Here is a 7529-nt window from a genome sequence, read left to right as displayed (position 1 = left end):
TCCTTCCTTCCTTCCTTCCTTCCTTCCTTCCTTCCTTCCTTCCTTCCTTCCTTCCTTCCTTCCTTCCTTCCTTCCTTCCTTCCTTCCTTCCTTCCTTCCTTCCTTCCTTCCTTCCTTCCTTCCTTTCTTTCTTTCTTTCTTCTTTTTTTTTTTTTTTTTGATTTTGGGTCACACTTCAGGGGTTATTCCTGGCTCTACACTCAGAAATTGCTTCTGGCAGGCTCGGGGGACCATATGGGATGCTGGGATTTGAACCACTGTCCTTCTGCATGCAAGGCAAATGCCTTACCTCCATGCTATCTCTCCAGCCCCTGTTACATGGATTCTTTTTTTTTTAGGGGAGAGCGCGAACGCAGTGCCCCACTACCACAAATTATGAAGTCGAGTTTCCCACATTTGGGGAAATCGCAGGGGTCAGCACATCCGGAGTGCAATTGATAAGCCTCACCCTGGGAAAACCACCTTCATGATCATGGTATATCCCCTGCCAGGTAAGTATACATGGTTTCTAATGTAAAATCCATGACTATTGTTACCTTGGTTTTTCTGTAAATAATTTTATTTGTTTCCTTCAATATTTTCTTTTGTCTTGTTTCCTAAATTTTTATTATTATATGCCTAGGCATAAAAATATTTTCTATAAGTCTGAATAAACAAATCAGTTATTAATAATAGTAAATAGTCATAGAATTTAGAACTTTATTTGCTAAAGTACAAACATTTACCAAGTGTTCTTAGTAAGGAACAAGGAAATAAAAGACCAAGATATGTTGATATTGATATTCCCTTTTAGAAAAACAATTATATAATAACTAATCTTCAGATATCCTTATTTTTAAGGATAAAGCAGAAGGTGCTTCCAATTATACCTGATACTACAATTGCACCAATCAAATTATTCCAATGTTCCCTCCAGTGTTGAGACAGTGTCACCTCTTTTGAGAACACTGGGAATTTATACCTGACTCTAAACAATTCTAAACCTACTTTCTCTTCCTCACTCAAACTCAAAGGTTACTTATAAGACTTCCTAGAGAACATATTTTACTACTTAATTATAACTTCACATAATTTAGAAGTATATGTATCATATAAAAATTATACCTTTATAGAAAATTATCCGTAACAAATTAATAATAAGCATATAAACAGACTCTTGGAAAAATATCTAACATTTTGCAAAATTGTACTTTGTTTCTATGTTATTCTTAACATCATTGCATTATGTATAAACCCAATGTACAATTTATAAGCGTCACTTTATTTGCAAGTGTCTCAGAAATATAACTGCACATATGGATAAATATATAAGTATTGCCAAGGCTCAATTAATATAAACATGCATCTCAGAACATAAAGAACGGTTGAAGCCAACATCTACGATATGATGACATACTTTTTTTAAGAGTGTCTACTCAGTAGACACCTCATAATAATGGCAACCAAAGGATACAGTTGAAATGCTTACCTCTGATATATTTTATTATTGTCCTTGAACATAGAAAACAACTTAATAAAAAGAGTTGGTAGAGTGTTTTAGAGATAAGTAAAGCAGCAAATCAAATATAGGACTAACAAGAAAAATTTATCTTCATATCAAGCTTGCCTTTATCTATCTATCTATCATCTATCATCTATCTATCTATCTATCTATCTATCTATCTATCTATCTATCTATCTATCTATCTATCTATCTATCTATCTATCTATCTATCTAGGTTTTTGGCGGTGCACTCATAGGCCACTACTGGCTCTGAGCTCAGAAATCATTCCTGGCAGGCACAGGGAACCATATGGGATGCAAGGATTTGAACCACTATCCTTCCTGGATTGGCTGCCTGCAAGGCAAATGCCCTACCACTGTGCTATTTCTCCGGCCCCGTTTTTGTTACTGTTTTTAAGTAAAATATAAAGTAGAAAATATAATGAAATCTCATTTAACTATTATTAAGTCATGGTATAGATATAAGTTAGGCTAAGCAGACATTTACAATAGTGTTTATGAACTCATAGAAATCTGTGAATATTTTATACAGATACATGTAAAAGGGAAGCTCTCATTACTTTTGGTAAATACTATGCATCTTCTTTAAGGGTAGCTTTTTTAGGAAAAGTTTTATTAGGTTTCCTAGTTTAGCACATTCTCAATACTATGCTTTTTAGTAAACAACTAGAAACAAAATGAAGATTTTGTTTCACAGTTTAGCAAACAAAGCACAAAAATAATTTCTTATTTTTGCTAAATCTATGTGCAGAGTACAGGTCAAAAGTCTTTTTTACTGGAATAGTTTATACAGTCCACCAATTTTTGAAAGATCTAAAGACTAAAAGCTCATTCCATTTAGAATTGCAAAGAATGAGTTTCTGGCATTTTACCCCATGTTGCCTATATTATTATGGTAGTTTTTAGATGCTCTTAGCTTTCATAAAATTCTTCATGAGTTCTTAACAATTCAGAGCAGTGGGCTTTTTAATTAAATTTTATAAGTAAAGTTAGTTACATTTTACCTATAGCATATCATATCATTATTAACCTCTCCATAATCAGTACATAACAATATATCTTTGTTTACTTATTCATATTTTTATAGTTCCAGACATGAAGCCATCAATATTCCTCTATTTTTATGTAATTGAATGAATTATTTGACAACCTCTTAACCTTCTACACATATGGACAGAAGGATACATATATATGTATGTATATATATATATATATGTCCTAATGCCTGTGGTATTTAAATAATGACAAGAATTTTATAATGATAACTCCTAATTTGAAAGAATTAGGAATATTTCATAGTGTATATTTGTATTTATTTCTAAATTTAATCTAGAAATTTTTAATCAAGTATTATCATTTTGAGCCAGAGCGATAGTACAGTGGTAGGACATTTGCCTTGCATGCAGATGACCTGAGACAGACAGGGGTTCAATCCCTGGAGTCCCATATGGTCCCCGTAGCCTGCCAGGAGTGCTTTCTGAGCACAGAGCCAGGAGTAATCCCTGGGTGTGGCCCAAAATCCCCCCCAAATCCCAAAAAGTTATCATTTGGCTAGCCCAGAAATATGTTTCATCTATTTATTAGAATTCATATTACTAAAGATGGGGGACAAAAATTAGGTCTTCTCCTGGAGGTGTTTGTGGGACATATTTGTTGTCAAGTATTGATGAAAATTCAGTTGAATGCAAAACCAAGGTCTTACCCATTATTCTATTTCTCTTGGCATTTAAGTATCTTTAAAGTATATCCATACATTTTATAAAAGGTCCAGATTCAAAGAGGTTAACTTATTTTGCATGTATCATTTTCATTATCTTCAAAGTTGAAAAGAAAATATTTGGGGCCGACGAGGTGGCGCTAGAGGTAAGGTGTCTGCCTTGCCAGCGCTAGCCTAGGACGAATCGCGGTTGGATACCCCAGCATCCCATATGGTACCCCAAGACTTCTGAGCGCATAGCCAGGAGTAATCCGTGAGCATTACCGGGTGTGGTCCAAAAAAACAAAAAAAAAAAAAGAAAAGAAAATATTGTTTGGATATTACTGGAGAATGACACTTTTCAATGCATTTGTATAAAAATTAGAACATCTATGGTTTGACATATATAATTGCTATAAAGTACACTTCAGAGTGAACATCTTACTATGTTTTCTAAAAGAACAAGAAATCAATTCAACTCTTGACCAACTTGTAGGCTAATTTTTGTCTGAATCTGGCAGTTAAAAGCTGTCAAAATAATTTTTTTTTTTTTTTTTTTTTTTTTGTGGTTTTTGGGTCACACCCGGCAGTGCTCAGGGGTTACTCCTGGCTCCATGCTCAGAAATTGCTCCTGGCAGGCACAGGGGACCATATGGGACGCTGGGATTCGAACCGATGACCTCTTGCATGAAAGGCAAACGCTTTACCTCCATGCTATCTCTCCAGCCCCAAAAGCTGTCAAAATAATTTTAAAAGTTTGAAAATATCTAAGTAGTAAGACAAAAAGCATAAAAAGTTATTTAAAAATTGATTTGACTCATATTGCTTTTGAAACCAAGACCAATTAAAAGAAAGCAAGTAGATGTGACAAAAAGACCTATATGTCAACACCTATTTCTTTTTATATTTGTTTGAGAACTTGTTAAATATTTGTGAAATAGCTAATGCCAAACCTTTGTCACAGCAAATTTATTTAAATTAAAACTATTGATTAAATGTATTACCTGTAACATTTATGGAAGTGAACTTTTACTTTAAAGATAATTGCAATTTCCTTACTTTCTACACAAATATGACTTTAGTGGCTACCAGAAAATTACTTTAATGAATATAACTCTGGCAGATAAATGCTAAAATTACAATTTCACCCTAAAATGTATGTGAAATAAAGTGTTCTCACCTTAAAAAGTAACAATAAGTAAAATGAAATTTGTATAATTTATTTTTGGTGCATCTTTTTACCTGACACAGAGAAAAATTAATACTTCCACTATATCAATTTTAATATGTTTTATTTGATCGCTATTTAGATCCCTATAATCAACTGGATCAGTATCTAGAAATTAAACTATCAAAGATGTACTAATAATATTTGAGATATATAAATTGGATAATTTATTATGTTATTTTGGCCTTACAAGAATGTTAGTGGCTGAATACATTAGAGTTAGTTGTTACAGGGACTAGAGTTTTAAATGTGTAGGAATGCTAATTCCAACAATTAGGATAATAACATTTTTGTGAATTAAAAAAAATGTTTTCTTTAAATTTAGAGAAAATGTCTTAGTTTGAATACTTACACATTACATGCTAATATATTCATATTCTGTTTTCTCAACTTTTGTGGGGGGCAGAGCACTTCCCTGTGACACTCTGAGATTACTCCTGGTTATGCACTCAGAAATTGCTTCTGGCTTAGGGGACCATATAAGGTGCTGGGGGATAAAACCGTGGTCCATCCTAGGCTAGTACAGGCAAGGCAGACACCTTACCTCTTGGGTCACCATACCGGCCCCTTTTATTTCTCTACTTTTAATGATATTTTTGTGATAGTTAATGGGTCATCAACTTCATATCTTCTATTTATCTGGAATTTTATGTTCTTTCCATGCTGAGAAATAAAATAATAACCTAGATATTCAGAAAAAACTAATTCAAGAGTCAATTTTAATAGGTAAGATAAATATACATATTCCAGAATGCCCAATGATGTACTTTTTAAGAAATTCAAATGAGATCTTAAAAATTAAAGGTAAATCCAGATCTCACTTTTATTTTTAAACTAACTTTGTCAGTGCTTATTTGACTGACTTTGTTCTTATGTTTTACTTGGCATATAAAGTGACAGTGCTGTCACCAAATATCATGGACATGCAGCTTGTGACATTTAACAACACCTCGCCCAGGTGAGTTTTGATTCTACATTTAAAAGTACCCACTGGTCCATCCTGTACAATCTGCTTAGCAAGAATCACAGCTTTATGCTCTCAGAACCCATCTCGTCATCACATACACGCGAGGTCATGATAGCTGGCCATTCAGAGCTCTTTTACCAAACTTATCACAAGCACAAAGGCTACAGATAAGAATATCTTTAAATAAATTGTCTCAGTTTAGATGAAATATTTGAACATCTTGGTCTCTCTTCAACAATGATATTACACATAGGTCCAAGAAAAACAAAAGCAATTTTATTAGCAGAAATCTTGTCATTGACTTTGCTCAGCATGATCTCAATTAGCTGAATCCTGCCTTATATATTTGCTCCATCCTAGACAACTGAAAAGGTTGCTCTGGGCTCTCCAACAACTTCACAAAACTGTGTGAACTTTTTGTTTGGGATCCTGGGATGTAGGTCAGTGTGGAGCATATCCCTGACATCTGAGATACTCTGTATTCAATTTTCATCACAACATATAAGCAAACAACCCAGTCCTCTGGGCTGATTGTGTCTCCCTCCTCTAGCTTTGGGCTCAGTGTCAAAGTGTCATTGGCATAGATATTGCCTAGGTTGGAAAATTATTTTCACCTTCTATCTGGGCTGGCTCAGTTTTAAATTTGTTCCCAGAAACAACGTTTTCCTTACCTTCTTCTTCGCACAAAAGTAGAGCTTCTGTAGGAAAATGGTGCAGCCAGAGGCAAGGTCATGGCATGCTTTATCTATTTGCTGGCCCACATCATTCTTCAAAAATGAAATACCCTACCCAGGAGAAATCTAACATTTATAATAACTAACTCCAAAAATAATTTTAGAGTCACAATGCCACCATTAGGTTGACGCATGTAATTCACAGGAAAAAATATCTTGGCTTCATTGACCAAGTAGAAGTTGATGCTTGGGAAGATTGCCTTGCTCCTTTGGTTTGTTGTTATCCTGTTTTTATATAGAGAACCATCAAAGTTCATTGTTTTTTGTTGTTTGTTGTTTTGGGGTTTTTTTGGGTCATACCTGGCGGTGCTCAGGAGTTACTCCTGGCTCTATGCTCAGAAATCGCTCCTGGCAGGCTCAGGGGACCATATAAAATGCTGGGATTCAAACCACTGTCCTTCTGCATGCAAGTCAAGATGCCTTACCTCCATGCTAACTTTCCGGCCCAAAGTTCACTCTTATGACAACTTTTATATCCAGCCTCTCCAGAATCATTTGAGTAGTGTTTTTTTAACAATACAAAACTGATGAGAAGCAAACGTCTAAAACAGTGGTACATGATCTAGAATGGAGTATCATGTGATGGAAAAAAAGGTATACATTTGCTAAATCATAAAGCTTGATTTCTGGAAGAAATGAACAATTATCACATATGTATGCATATACATATGTAAGATATATACATAATAGTGCATACATGCATATCATGTATTATAGAAAAATTCTATGAATAATATAAAAATCATATCATAATTTTGTTTTGTTTTGTGGCCATACACAAGAGTGCATAGGGATTATTCCTGGTTCTGCACTCTGGATTCACTCACTATTGGCAGACTCTGGGGACCTAGATGGCACACAGGGGATTGAATCTAGTTTGACTACATGCAAGGCAAATGCCCTAACCTATGTGCTATGGCTTTGCCTTTCTCCAATGATATTATTTTTATTTGGTGGGGTGGGATAGGTCAGACCAATGGTACTAGGGGACTATTCTTGACTCTGAGTTCAGTAGTGACCCTAATAGTGTTCAAGTGTTTCTCAGGTAGTGTTGATAATAGAACCAGTTTTTTAGCAGCCAAAGAAAGCAGTATTTAATACTATAAATTAGTAAGACAGCTCCTTCTGCCTAATAATAAGCTCACAAATTCCTCCCAAGTCTGAGTTGGTATAAACTATATATTTAGCAATTAAATGAGAAGAATACAAATAAATGAATGCATGCTACCACTTAAGCAATAAAGAGTAATAAAAAAAGAATCAACTCTTTTGTTCTTTAAGTAAGATAAAAAGATAAGCAGAACTGAGAAAACATCACATTTCTCTTGCCACTAACTTCTGTTGTAGGATGTTTTGAAAATATTGGCTTCTGGATGTGTGTGTGTGTGTGTGTGTGTGTG

General features: G+C 34.5%; 1 non-coding gene across 1 annotated transcript; it reads right to left on the bottom strand.

Annotated features, from left to right (window-relative positions):
• Positions 1-335: 335 nt before the first annotated feature.
• Positions 336-499, bottom strand: LOC126026911 (U1 spliceosomal RNA). Its single transcript, XR_007502104.1, has one exon. It is a non-coding gene; the product is annotated as a U1 spliceosomal RNA (small nuclear RNA).
• Between the last annotated feature and the right edge of the window lie 7030 nt (positions 500-7529).

This window comes from Suncus etruscus, chromosome 1, assembly GCF_024139225.1.
Source record: "Suncus etruscus isolate mSunEtr1 chromosome 1, mSunEtr1.pri.cur, whole genome shotgun sequence".
Lineage (NCBI taxonomy): Eukaryota > Metazoa > Chordata > Mammalia > Eulipotyphla > Soricidae > Suncus > Suncus etruscus.
This window is presented reverse-complemented; position numbering and strand designations above follow the sequence as displayed.